The sequence below is a fragment of the Procambarus clarkii genome, chromosome 37, assembly GCF_040958095.1.
Source record: "Procambarus clarkii isolate CNS0578487 chromosome 37, FALCON_Pclarkii_2.0, whole genome shotgun sequence".
NCBI classification, from domain to species: domain Eukaryota; kingdom Metazoa; phylum Arthropoda; class Malacostraca; order Decapoda; family Cambaridae; genus Procambarus; species Procambarus clarkii.
The window spans coordinates 16289344-16299430 of record NC_091186.1 but is presented as its reverse complement, the minus strand read 5'-3'; the positions used below and the strand labels follow the sequence as shown (position 1 = coordinate 16299430).

General features: G+C 42.8%; 1 non-coding gene across 1 annotated transcript; it reads left to right on the top strand.

Moving 5' to 3' along the window:
• The first annotated feature begins 1835 nt into the window (after nt 1–1835).
• TRNAT-CGU (transfer RNA threonine (anticodon CGU)) lies at nt 1836–1906 on the top strand. Its single transcript has one exon. It is a non-coding gene; the product is annotated as a tRNA-Thr (tRNA).
• The last annotated feature ends 8181 nt before the right edge of the window (nt 1907–10087 follow it).

Sequence of the window (10087 nt, the reverse complement as noted above, 5' to 3'; positions counted from 1 at the left end):
GGAATCGAACCCGCGCCACAGAATTACGAGTTCTGCGCGCTATCCACCAGGCTACGAGGCCCCTGTATGTGTACTCACCTAGTTGTACTCACCTAGTTGTGTTTGCGGGGGTTGAGCTCTGGCTCTTTGGTCCCGCCTCTCAACCGTCAATCAGCAGGTGTACAGATTCCTGAGCCTATCGGGCTCAGTCATATCTACACTTGAAACTGTGTATGGAGTCAGCCTCCACCACATCACCCCCTAATGCATTCCATTTGTCAACCACTCTGACACTAAAAAAGTTCTTTCTAATATCTCTGTGGCTCATTTGGGCACTCAGTTTCCACCTGTGTCCCCTTGTGCGTGTTCCCCTTGTGTTAAATAGACTGTCTTTATCTACCCTATCAATCCCCTTCAGAATCTTGAATGTGGTGATCATGTCCCCCCTAACTCTTCTGTCTTCCAGCGAAGTGAGGTTTAATTCCCGTAGTCTCTCCTCGTAGCTCATACCTCTCAGCTCGGGTACTAGTCTGGTGGCAAACCTTTGAACCTTTTCCAGTTTAGTCTTATCCTTGACTAGATATGGACTCCATGCTGGGGCTGCATACTCCAGGATTGGCCTGACATATGTGGTATACAAAGTTCTGAATGATTCTTTACACAAGTTTCTGAATGCCGTTCGTATGTTGGCCAGCCTGGCATATGCCGCTGATGTTATCCGCTTGATATGTGCTGCAGGAGACAGGTCTGGCGTGATATCAACCCCCAAGTCTTTTTCCTTCTCTGACTCCTGAAGAATTTCCTCTCCCAGATGATACCTTGTATCTGGCCTCCTGCTCCCTACACCTATCTTCATTACATTACATTTGGTTGGGTTAAACTCTAACAACCATTTGTTCGACCATTCCTTCAGCTTGTCTAGGTCTTCTTGAAGCCTCAAACAGTCCTCTTCTGTTTTAATCCTTCTCATAATTTTAGCATCGTCCGCAAACATTGAGAGAAATGAATCGATACCCTCCGGGAGATCATTTACATATATCAGAAACAAGATAGGACCGAGTACAGAGCCCTGTGGGACTCCACTGGTGACTTCACGCCAATCGGAGGTCTCACCCCTCACCGTAACTCTCTGCTTCCTATTGCTTAGATACTCCCTTATCCACTGGAGCACCTTACCAGCTACACCTGCCTGTCTCTCCAGCTTATGTACCAGCCTCTTATGCGGTACTGTGTCAAAGGCTTTCCGACAATCCAAGAAAATGCTGTGTGTGTGTGTGTGTGTGTTCCTGCATGACTGTCCTCTGTGAGGGATAGTTAAGCAGCTGTTAAATGTTCTCCTGCTTGACCTCGGTCATTTAACCTCGTTTACCCTTAGTTACAGTTTTCTGATTTATTATCAATATTGATTGGTTAATCATTATTCTTTGTATTCTTCTTATCATCCTTATTCTCACTATTATACCGAGAACATTGATTTAATATTTTAATTTCCTTTTTTGGTCTTTGAACAAAAATAAACTCCCGCATCACTCATAAATTCTTAATGCAACAGGTTGAAATAAAATGCCGCTGGTAGTGTTAATTTCATTATAAATAAACACATTAGTTAGTCATAAAAAGAGACTGAAAATAACGACTTTACTTCAGAAAACGGAGTTTAATTTTCCCGCGCGTCGTCAACATCTCTTCACTAAATCTACCATAAATAAAATGGATCTACTAAATTCATTACGTATAGTCAATAAAGATTTGACGTCAAAGGCATTGCTCCTGCCGAATCTCAATAAAAAGTAGTATGACGGTGAGACAGCAACAGGAGGAGGAGGAGGGTAGCCTCCTTACCCTAAGTACAAGGGGCCTCGTAGCGTGGTGGATAGCGCGCAGGACTCGTAATTCTGTGGCGCGGGTTCGATTCCCGCACGAGGCAGAAACAAATGGGCAAAGTTTCTTTCACCCTGAATGCCCCTGTTACCTAGCAGTAAATAGGTACCTGGGAGTTAAGTCAGCTGTCACGGGCTGCTTCCTGGGGGTGGAGGCCTGGTCGAGGCCGCGGGGACATTAAAGCCCCGAAATCATCTCAAGATAACCTCAAGATAAGCCATTGTTGTTTCTGAACCTTGAGTCGCCACAGAGCGAGTCTCACATAACGCAGGAAATTATTCCAGCAAATCCCGCTTGGGCTGGACGGTAGAGCGACGGTCTCGCTTCATGCAGGTCGGTGTTCAATCCCCCACCTTCCAAAAAGTGATTGGGCACCACTCCTCACCCATCCCCCCGTTCCATCCCAAATCCTTATCCTGACCCCCCGCCCTTCCAAGTGCTATATAGACGTGCTAGATGGCTTCCAAGGGTTTACGGGCTCACCATAGCCCGTGCTACATGGACACTTCGTTCCGGGTAGCTGAATCTATAACAACAACAAACAAGCTTCTAAATGCTATATGGCTTGGCGCTTTCCCCCTGACCGTTCCCTTCCAGCAAGTCCCAGAACGCAGCGTGACATTAGTCACTATTTGTTGCCAAGACTTGACAGAACTTCGGAAAGTTGTTGACAGAACTTCGGAAAGTTGTTGACAGAACTTCGGGAAGTTGTTGACAGAACTTCGGGAAGTTGTTGACAGAACTTCGGGAAGTTGTTGACAGAACTTCGGGAAGTTGTTGACAGAACTTCGGGAAGTTGTTGACAGAACTTCGGAAAGTTGTTGACAGAACTTCGGAAAGTTGTTGACAGAACTTCGGAAAGTTGTTGACAGAACTTCGGAAAGTTGTTGACAGAACTTCGGAAAGTTGTTGACAGAACTTCGGAAAGTGCAGAATTCATTTTTTTCCCCTAATAGCACACAATTTGTTCCCCATTAATGTGTATATCAAGGATTAAATCACTACGATGCAGGAAAAACACAACCTGGAAGGCTAAGGTTTAATCATTAATAATTACCTAAATTTCACGTGTAACACCTGTGTTTTACACGTTTTCGTTAGTGTTTACTGTGTAACACAATTGTTCTGTGTTGACAGGGCAATTGTAACCGCATGAAACAACAATTTAGTTGTTTACATCACAGGACCACGTGGCTGCCAATTAATACCTGTTCAGTACAGGAACAGAACGTGGCTCTGAATTCTGATGTTGGATAACCTGCCAATACTACCGAACCAGCTGTTTTAAATTATAACTAACACATTTGTAGCAGTATTACTGACTATTTAATTACTATTTAATTTTAGTTTATCTATTGGCAGATAAACTATGTCATTCGTTTCATTACGGTGTGATAAACTGAACTATACCTCCCCCTCCCCCCTAAATGGTGTAAAGAAAAGTTTACTGGTGATAATAAATTATAAAAATACAGTCCACTGTATTTAATTGTATTTAATTGTAATAAATACAATTAAATACAATCTATTGAATTAATAATCAAATCAATCACCGGTAGATTTCCCCCACAGTCTGTGTCTTCGGGGTTGTACTTAATAAATATTTAAAGTCAAGATATACTCTCTCCATTTATACAATTCCCCAACCCGACCATGTTGGGCACGTCCCCAACAAGAATTACTGTTAAACGTTTGGTGAGACGAGTCCCGAGGTTCTTTCGAGCCTCTCGGCCTTAGACAGGGATTCATTCTGAGTTATAAATATATGTAGCACGTTGAAATGGTCTTCCACGGATATATATATATATATATAGGCAGGTGTACACGGATTGGCTAATAGGCTCAACGCCATTCAGTGCAGTTAGATTGCACAATCAACCACACGGCCATCCACTCGTGTCGTGTTTACCGTCTTGTCACTTCTTGGCAGAAACAACCACAACTCATGCTCTTGTGTTGCAAGCGTGCACGCACGCACACACACGCACGCACGCACACAAACACACACACACACACACACACACACACACACACACACACACACACACACACACACACACATATATATATATATATATATACACATTCACACACACACGCGTACACATAAACACACACACACACACACACACACACACACACACACGCACACACGCACACACACACACACACACACACATTAAAACCAAAAATAATGAAAACAAGACACAAGCTGACCTGACCTTTGAAGGGGGAGATTACGACAGTGAATCTCATTTTCAATAACTGTATTATTTACACTCAGAATATTTCGCTCTTTTGCATAATCCAATCTATTGCTTGTCATTCTATTCGTGTTATATTCATTGTAATTGTCACTCACTATTAATGAATCATCCACATACTTATAATTAAGCTGATAAGAAATAAAATAAATAAATATTTATTTTATTTATGTATGTATATATGTATACATACAAAAATACATGAAGTATGTATGTATGAATACATACATACTTCATGTATTTTTGACTAGTACAACTGCACTAGGAAGTAGCGGGACAATGAGGGCTACTGTATCACCACAGCGTCTATTAAATGAAGGGAAAAGGGGACGAGTTAAATGATATTCCCAAGCTATTGTGGTTTGCAATTTGCATTATTTGTGTATACTACAGAGTACTTTCGGTACTTGGGTAAGGCTGAATGAAGAGTACGGGAACTCACAGTCGCCTGTTTTGTTGTACAAAATCAAGACTTCTTAATTGATTTCTGGATTCCATCGCAAATACAGCATCATATTAATTTACATAGACACTGGAGCTAAATTAACATTTAACAAATATCAAATTAAGCCAAATCTTTATCCCATGAACAAAATCCACAAGGGCCGTGACGACGATTCGAACCTACGTCTGAGAGCATTATACCATATCGCTCGAAATATTCATGTTTGTAGATGAAGGACAAATTAGACACTCAAGAGGCCAGAAAGAATAATTATAAAATATATATTGTCCAGTTTAGACACCTGTGTATATGGCCAGCACAACACGTCTAACAGTGTGTGACATACTAATTGCCAGGATCAGGTGGCGTTACCGTTACCTGTGACAGGTGACCTGTAGCGAGGTACTTGTCTATCACTGTAAATAGTCACTTCACGATACTTACCTATCGTGCAGTGACTACGCTGAAGTGAGGGGCTAGTTCTTCATGCCCCTAGTTACTAGCCTCGTTGCGTTAGAATCTATCTACCCTGACGTTCGAATTCTTTGTCGAATCTAATCTTTAAAGTTGTGGATGGAGGTGGCTTCTACCACCTCCTTCAGTGCATTGCACTTGTTGGACACCCGTACAGGGTACGAGTATTTCCTTACATGCTTTCACTTCTTTTGAGTTTCCAGATTCCACTTCTCCGTGGTGTAGTGGTAAGACACTCGCCTGGCGTTCCGCGAGCGCTATGTCATGGGTTCGTATCCTGGCCGGGGAGGATTTACTGGGCGCAATTCCTTAACTGTAGCCTCTGTTTAACGCAACAGTAAAATGTGTACTTGGATGAAAAAACGATTCTTCGCGGCAGGGGATCGTATTCCAGGGACCTGCCGGAAACGCTACGCGTACTGTACAAGAATGTAACAACTCTTGTATATATCTCAAAAAAAAACCTCCTCTTGCCCTACTTTCTTTCAATCTAAACATGCTGTCCTTATCTACCTTGTCTATTCCCGGTAGTATGTTGTATGTTGAGATTATATCTCCTCTGTTTCTTCTGTCCTCTAGGGTTGAGAGAGCTAGTGCCATCAGCAATGGGCAGAGTTTCTTTCACCCTATGCCCCTGTTACCTAGCAGTAAAATAGGTATCTGGGTGTTAGTCAGCTATCACGGGCTGCTTCCTGGGGGGTGGAGGCCTGGTCGAGGACCGGGCCGCGGGGACACTAAGCCCCGAAATCATCTCAAGATAACCATCTCAAGAAGGTCATCTGTTTTTAAATTCCTCATCTGCTTCGCGTCATCTCTAAACATTGATATGAGCTCACTAGACCCGAGCTAGATTAATGAACAGGGTTGAAACGCTTGTGCACATTTTCTTTTACATGATGCCTCTCTTCACCTAGCAGTACATAGACACTTAGGAGTTATTAAACTGTTGTGGTCTGTATCCTGAGCATAGTCTGGCGGTTAGCCTCTTCCAGAGGTTTCGAAAAGCCTTAAGATATCATACCCCGCCACTATCTTCTTGGGGTCATCTTGAGATGATTTCGGGGCTTAAAGTCCCCGCGGCCCGGTCCTCGACCAGACCTCCTTTTTGTTACTTGTTACACACCCCTAGGAAGCTGCAACCCGTAGCAGCTATCTAACTCCCAGGTACCTATTTACTGCTAGGTAACAGGGGCATCAGGGGTGAAAGAAACATTTTGCCCATTTGTCTCCACCTCCACCGGGGATCGAACCCGGAACCTCAGAACTACGAATCTGAAGCGCTGTTCACTTAACTGCCAGGCGCCCTGAGAATATATAACTATATGAAAACAAGGAGACGAATAGACCAATAACGAGCACTTCATACGTAAACTGTACGAGCAGGAACTGGCCCATACTGTCTAATCATTACATTATTAAATTTCCAGCAATTAGACTATTTAGATCTGTATCAGTTACCTGGAGCTTCACCTTTGTTTTAAACATCCTCGTGGTCTTGGGTTCCTCACAATCCAGGAAAAACTTGCTAAAGTTGCCTAACTCATTTGAACTTAAACTCACAGGAAATTTTATAAGACATATTGGCCCATGTCTTTTGAATGCAGCTCCGATCATATGCAGTATATACTAAGGTACCTGGACATTTATACAGCTGCCCTAGACTATATGAAGGGTTACACAGTGTGTGTCAAGAGCCAGGTGTGTGATACTAAGGTACCTGGACATTTATACAGCTGCCCTAGACTATATGAAGGGTTACACTGTGTGTGTCAAGAGCCAGGTGTGTGATACTAAGGTACCTGGACATATATACAGCTGCCCTAGACTATATGAAGGGTTACACAGTGTGTGTCAAGAGCCAGCTGTGTGATACTAAGGTACCTGGACATTTATACAGCTGCCCTAGACTATATGAAGGGTTACACAGTGTGTGTCAAGAGCCAGCTGTGTGATACTAAGGTACCTGGACATTTATACAGCTGCCCTAGACTATATGAAGCGTTACACAGTGTGTGTGTGTCAAGAACCAGCTGTGTGATTCAAGAAATAACCCAATCTCCCAAGATGATTAATCAAATGATCAGTAACCAGCACCAGCAAAACTTTTGACTCATTATAAAGTTACAGCCAAACTCTCCCATATCCATGACTAACCAACACATCAAAACAATCCAACTCTCCCACTGGATGAATGCAGATTTTCCCCTTAAGAATAGTGATAGAAATTATATCACTCACGTATTTCATGAAATCAGTTCTTGTCTCAAGTGTGTATTTGGCACAGTTCGTGCTGGTGGAAGGGTTCGACTCGTGAGACTCCGAACTACCACCAAGACAGAGTCCAAACTTCGTATTTCGTCCCATCACGACACGATCGATCTCCGAAATGTTACGTTAAAAGACGGATATAAAAAAAACAGTTCGTATCATCCAAGTTCAAAGTACCGGAAAAAAGAGGAGTACGTCTATATAATCCAAGTTCAAACTACCGGAAAAGAGGAGTACTTATATATAATCCAAGTCCAAAGTACCATAAAAGAGAAGGAGTACGTCTATATAATCTAAGTCCAAAGTACCGGAAAAAGAGAAGGAGTACGTATATATAATCTAAGTCCAAAGTACCGGAAAAAGAGAAGGATTACGTCTATAATCCAAGTCCAAAGTACCATAAAAAGAGGAGTGCGTATATATAATCCATGTCCATAGTACCATAAAGGAGAAGTAGTACGTATATATAATCGATGTCCAAAGTACCATAAAAGAGAAGTAGTACGTATATATAATCCAAGTCCAAAGTACCGTAAAAAAAAGCAAGGATTACGTCTATAATCCAAGTCCAAAGTACCATAAAAGAGAAGGATTACGTCTATAATCCAAGTCCAAAGTCCCAGGGTAGAGGCCGAGCGCCTCCTGGACGTGGAGGGCGGCCGCATCGCGACATGAGAATATTTCCAAGTTAGAATTAAAGTGTCCAGACTAAGGAAGGGTTAGAATTATCAGAGGATCAAATGAATGCCGTAAGAGTGAAGGTTGTAATTGTTTTGGCGGGAGATGAGTTCTTTGCATGCATAATGTTGCGGGTTGCATCCTGGGGCTCTCCCATGGCCCCCTCTCCTTTAGGGGGCCCTCGTGGCCCCCTCCTTTAAGGGGGGGGGCCCTCATGGCCCGCTCCTTTTAGGGGGGCCCTCATGGCCCTCTCCTCCTCCAGGAGCCCCTTGGCGTACCTTCAGGCGCTGGTACATACAGACTTGACCGTGTTCGTGGGGGTAGATGCCTGTGTGTTTGCATGTTTATATCCCTGCTTGTATGCGTGGGGAGTATATATATACCTTGGTGTGTGCTTGAATGTATATTCCTGAGTGTGGTTTTACATGATTGGTTATTCCTGTATGGCCTTGTGTCTTTCTGTGTATGGAGGAGTGTATATGCTAGTATCCCTTGTCCAGGTATATATGCTGTGGGTTTGTGGGTGTAAACTGATATATTTTTTGTGCCTGCAGGATCGAGATTCAGTTCTCGGACCCCGCCTCTCTAACCACTGGTCGTCTAATGAACTTAACATGTCTAATGTCGTATCTAATTTTATTTCCCCCTATCTCAATGGCTCGTTTTGTTCTTATTCTTTCGTTCTCTTGGTATTCCTGGAAAGTATTTACTATTTTTCTTTATTATTCCCTTATGTGTTTGTACTTGTGTGCGCCCGTACTCACCTAGTGCTTGCGGGGATTGAGCTTCGGCTCTTTGATCCCACCTCTCACGAATCAACTGGTGTATAGGTTCCTGAGACCTGTTGGGTTCTATCATATCTATATTTGAGACTGTGTATGCAGTCTGCCTCCACCACATCACTGCCTAACACTTCATTTGTTAACCACTCTGACACTGACAAAATTCTTTCTAACTTCTTTGTGGCTTATTTGGGTACTCTGTTTTCAACTGTTTATGTACCCACATATGTTAGATAATTTGTCTATCTACCCTGTCAATTCCTCTTGACAATTTTGTAGGTGATAATTATGTCTCCCCTTACTCTTCTGTCTTCCAGTGTTGTGAGGTTTAATTCCAATAGCTTTTCCTCGTAGCTCATACCCCTATGCTCGGGTACTAGTCTGGTGGCATACCTCTGAACTTTTTCTAACTTCATCTTGTGTTTCACTAGATACGGACTCCAGGCTGGAGCCGCATACTCTTGTAATGGAGTATATAAAGTATATATATATATGTATATATATGTATATATAGTATGTAAAGTATATATGCATGAAGTATATAAGATTCCGAGAGATTCCTTACCTAAGGTTCCAAATGCAGTTCTTATGTTTGCCAACCTCGCATATGACGCTGATGTTACCGCTAGATGTTTCTCTCTTCCCGATTCCTGAAGGATTTCATCTCCCAAAGAGTAGCTGTGCATATTGACTTCCTGCTTCCTCTTACACCTACTTTTATTACTTTACATTTACTCAAGCTAAATTCTAGTAGCCATTTGTTGGACCATTCCTTCAATCACTCCACCTCTCTAACCAGAATATTAGGTCATCTTGGTCCAGGTCAGGTCATCTTGTAGGACCTTGTATTAGGTCCTGGTCATCTTGTAGGGCCTTGTATTAGGTCCTGGTCATCTTGTAGGACCTTGTATTAGGTCCTGGTCATCTTGTAGGGCCTTGTATTAGGTCCTGGTCATCTTGTAGGACCTTGTATTAGGTCCTGGTCATCTTGTAGGACCTTGTATTAGGTCCTGGTCATCTTGTAGGACCTTGTATTAGGTCCTGGTCATCTTGTAGTCTTCCGCGTGCTATTGTGTAAAGGTATTGGAGTCTAGTGAACAACACGTTTCGTAGTGAATAACACCTTTCACAGCCAACACGTGTACATAGTTTTAAATCGACAGTGCGTCTGAAAAATTATCTTGTGTATTTATTGTTTATCTTGAGATGATTTCGGGGCTTTAGTGTCCCCGCGGCCCGGTCCTCGACCAGGCCTCCACCCCCAGGAAGCAGCCCAGGGCTGCTTCCTGGACAGGTAATTGTCGCTGCAGACAAGT